This window comes from Lathyrus oleraceus, chromosome 6 (genome assembly GCF_024323335.1).
Source record: "Lathyrus oleraceus cultivar Zhongwan6 chromosome 6, CAAS_Psat_ZW6_1.0, whole genome shotgun sequence".
NCBI classification, from domain to species: domain Eukaryota; kingdom Viridiplantae; phylum Streptophyta; class Magnoliopsida; order Fabales; family Fabaceae; genus Lathyrus; species Lathyrus oleraceus.
The window spans coordinates 100,627,401-100,632,331 of NC_066584.1; positions in this window are offsets into that span (position 1 = coordinate 100,627,401).

The window sequence follows — 4,931 nt, forward strand, 5'->3', positions numbered from 1 at the left end:
GAATGATGGAGGAGAGTGATATCTATGAATGATGGAGGGAGAGTGATATCGAGAGTTATAAAATGTGTGTGAGAGAGAAAGAGGTATGATTGAATTGTGTTTATCATATAGTGATGAATATTATTTATAGTATGTGTCATATCTTAATTTATAACATTAAGATCTCACATATCGTTGGCATCCTTCCACACAAACAAAGTCACATCTTGGTCCTTCTCCCTCTTATTTTTGGGATTTTGTTTTTGTAGAAGCATCTCTTTATTGATGTTTTTACTTTTATATTAATATGTTCATTTCTTATGTGACCATTAATCAAATAGAAAACATTTTTTCTTTAAGTTTATTGTGTATCGTATGGCTTTTCATCAAGAGTACATCAAAGTTTTGTTGCTTACTTCTCAAGGAAAACTACTTGGTTTTGGTGTAGCCTAATTTTTTTTACCAATTTTACCCTTAGATAACTTACCTAATAACTTCTAATAACTTGTATTGAAACCACATTATTATCTTTAACATCACTCCCTACTATTAACTTCTTATAAAACTTCCAATTAAAATTAACATTAAATAAAATAATCGTATATATTTTCAAGTATGTTTATTAAAAAAACGGACAAACGGGAACAGAGTGTCCGTCTGGATGCTAGTATATATAAAGGGAAAACATGGTTTTGGTGTAACCTATTTTTCTACCTATCTTACTCTTAGATAACTTACACAATAACTTCTACTAACTTCTATTGAAACCACTATTATCCCATTTCACATAACTTCCTACTATTAACTTCTTATATAACTTCCAATTAACATTAAGTAAAACAATATCGTATATATTTTCACTATATTTATTAAAAAACAGACTGAGAGTGCCTGTATGGACGCTAGTTTATAATAAAACTAAATTAATACTCAACATCAGAATTGTTTTTCACACACTTATTATAATCTTATAAAAATTAAATTGTTTTTTAGCTAACTTTCATAGTTTCAGAATTGGGGGAAGTGGAGAGTTCCCGAATCTCATTCTCCAGGATTCTAACTTTCTGCATGGTTTTTTCTCTGTCTTGTGTCTTTTCCATAATAAAATTCAGGTCAAAACTGCTGAATATCAAAAAAAAATTTAAATCAAAGTTATAAAAGCAATACGAAAAAAAAATATTGGAAGAAAATCAATATCACCTTGATTCTGCCATTATCATGGATTCTTTCTCAAGCTTTTCTTAATAACCTAATGTTTGCCTCAGTTCTCTTGTGGTTCTTTCTTCCGTCTTCATTAACACCTGATAATCTTTCTCCATTTTTTTATCGAACTCAATTCTTTAAGCTTTCTCCTGTCTTGTTCTTTTTCTCTTCCCAGACCTCCCCATGAATGATGGAGGAGAGTGATATCTATGAATGATTGAGGGAGAGTGATATCGAGAGTTATAAAATGTGTGTGAGAGAGAAAGAGGTATGATTGAATTGTGTTTATCATATAGTGATGAATATTATTTATAGTATGTGTCATATCTTAATTTATAACATTAAGATCTCACATATCATTGGCATCCTTCCACACAAACAAAGTCACATCTTGGTCCTTCTCCCTCTTATTTTTGGGATTCTGTTTTTGTAGAAGCATCTCTTTATTGATGTTTTTACTTTTATATTGATATGTTCATTACTTATGTGACCATTAATCAAATAGAAAATATTTTTTCTTTAAGTTTATTGTGTATCGTATGGCTTTTCATCAAGAGTACATCAAAGTTTTGTTGCTTACTTCTCAAGGAAAACTACTTGGTTTTGGTGTAGCCTAATTTTTTTTTACCAATTTTACCCTTAGATAACTTACCTAATAACTTCTAATAACTTGTATTGAAACCACATTTATTATCTTTAACATAACAACCTACTATTAACTTCTTATAAAACTTCCAATTAAAATTAACATTAAATAAAATAATCGTATATATTTTCACGTATGTTTATTTAAAAAACAGACAAACGGGCACAGAGTGTCCGTCTGGATGCTAATATATATAAAGGGAAAACATGGTTTTGGTGTAACCTATTTTTCTACCTATCTTACTCTTAGATAACTTACATAATAACTTCTACTAACTTCTATTGAAACCACTATTATCCCATTTCACATAACTTCCTACTATTAACTTATTATATAACTTCCAATTAACATTAAGTAAAACAATATCTTATATATTTTCACTATATTTATTAAAAAACAGACTGAGAGTGCCTGTATGGACGCTAGTTTATAATAAAACTAAATTAATACTCAACATCAGAATTGTTTTTCACACACTAATTATAATCTTATAAAAATTAAATTGTTTTTTAGCTAACTTTCATAGTTTCAGAATTGGGGGAAGTGGAGAGTTCCCGAATCTCATTCTCCAGGATTCTAACTTTCTGCATGGTTTTTTCTCTGTCTTGTGTCTTTTCCATAATAAAATGCAGGTCAAAACCTCTGAAAATCAAAAAAAAAATTAAAATCAAAGTTATAAAAGCAATATGAAAAAAAAAATTGGAAGAAAATCAATATCACCTTGATTCTGCCATTATCATGGATTCTTTATCAAGCTTTTCTTAATAACCTAATGTTTGCCTCAGTTCTCTTGTGGTTCTTTCTTCCGTCTTCATTAACTCCTGATAATCTTTCTCCATTTTTTTATCGAACTCAATTCTTTGAGCTTTCTCCTGTCTTGTTCTTTTTCTCTTCCCAGACCTCCCCATGAATGATGGAGGAGAGTGATATCTATGAATGATGGAGGGAGAGTGATATCGAGAGTTATAAAATGTGTGTGAGAGAGAAAGAGGTATGATTGAATTGTGTTTATCATATAGTGATGAATATTATTTATAGTATGTGTCATATCTTAATTTATAACATTAAGATCTCACATATCGTTGGCATCCTTGAAATTCTAGTTATCAGACTTTGGATGTCACACTGGTTGTTATGACATCCAATTCTGCACAGACAGGGATTATGCAGAACTTAACAGTAAGTGCAGTAAATAACACAAGTAATTGTTCACCCAGTTCAGTCCAACATGACCTACATCTGGGGACTACCAAGCCAGGGAGGAAATCCACTATTAGTAGTATCAATTCAAAGCTAAACTCACCCGTTTACAACTTATCACTTAATCCCTACCCAATGCAATTTCAATCTTAACCTAAGATCAGAGTTCCTACTCACTCCCCCTCAATCACCTCAGTGATATTAAAGACACTTTGAAGTCACACTTCTTAAATCAAGATACACAGCACTCACGCTTAAAAGCTTTGAGTGACACAACACTTACAACTCAATGAACACCCTATGCCAAAGCAATCATCTACTTGATAATGGCTTGGCTTACAAGATACGTCTAATAGAAGACTCACAAAATACAGCAGTGAAGTATGATGGACACACTGACTCTTCACGCTTCAAAATCCCCGAAACTGAATGAAGGAATGCCTTCCTTTTTATATTGCAGCACCTGGGCTTTTGCACCTGTATTTTCCTGAATTTTAGGTCACACAAGTTCCCTCAAATTCAACATTTAGGTTGCTAACAAATAGGCTATTTGTTAGGTTCATTGAATGTAGCTTGGTTGTTGATTTCCTGGATTTTCTCTCAGCTGTTGAATCCCTAAAGAATAGCCTGAGAAAAAACTGAAACAGAAAACTGAACAACCTACAATTTAGCATATGCTGTCAGGCACGAATGTCACGACATTCAGCTTGACATCAAGGTCCATATGCTGAGTCTGTTTTTCCAGAAAACAGACTGTACAATTTGCTGACCTGTACATGATCAAAATGACCATACTACAGTAACAGCTTACATTAATAAATGTCAAAGTGTCCAACTTAACATTTATACATTTGGCCTTAAGTTAGTTCTGTTATTCTCTTGAAGAACAAACTAAGTTTTATGCTGAAGTATAGCAGAACACCACTCTGCCTAATCTTCAGTAGCTGCTGTCAATGATGAATGTCACAACATCCAGTTTGACATTCAGTCAGTAGGCCTTATGCCAGGTCTGGTTCTTCCTTGATAACCAGACTGCAAATGAATACTAAGTTCTAACAGAACTTCTGTTCCTTAGTATCTGTTGACAGGTATGAATGTCACAGCATTCAATAATCCTGTGTTAGCTAGTCCTGCAGTAACTACAATGTAGTCACATATACATGTCATGACATCAGTCAAGACATTAGTGTTTTACCATATAATGCAGCCAATTAAACACCTACAAACTCCCCCTTTGGCAAATTTTTGGCTAAAACACTTTGATCCCCATAACAGAGTTCATGGCAGCGGAATACTACTAGCTAATACACTCAGAGTGGCAGCACACTCACACACATGGAAGTTAAATAAAAACTTCGCATAGCAGCACACACATATTAGAAGTTGCACCTAAACTTCAACATCAGCTGCAGGGGGGGAATCTTCAGATCTGTCATGAGAGTCTGTTGTAGAGACCCACTCTGTTTGTCAGGGGTATTGGTGGTTATTACTCCCCCTTTTTGTCACAAATGTTGCCAAAGCCAACAACATAGTCAGAGCACAATGACAGAGTTTCAGACTTGGTTTTACTTCACAGTTTCAACCAAGTTAACATCCACTTGATCTTGCTTCACAGCTTCGATCAAGTGATCACCCACTTTTGCTTTACAGTAGGTACCACCATATCAGATGCCATGATTTTGTTTCTGACATCCAGAACCACTCCTGCATGAACAGCGTCCTTGAACTCCTGCAGGTACAGTGGCCTTCTCTCTGTAGGGTGTCTCCTTACCCTCTTGTATCCACCCTTGTTGCAAGCAGCATAGCTATGATCTGTTGACCAATCATAGCCTAGTACAAATTGTTTAATAGTCAGAGATATTAAACAATTTATCCCAAACATCAGTGGTTGCTATAAGGTCTC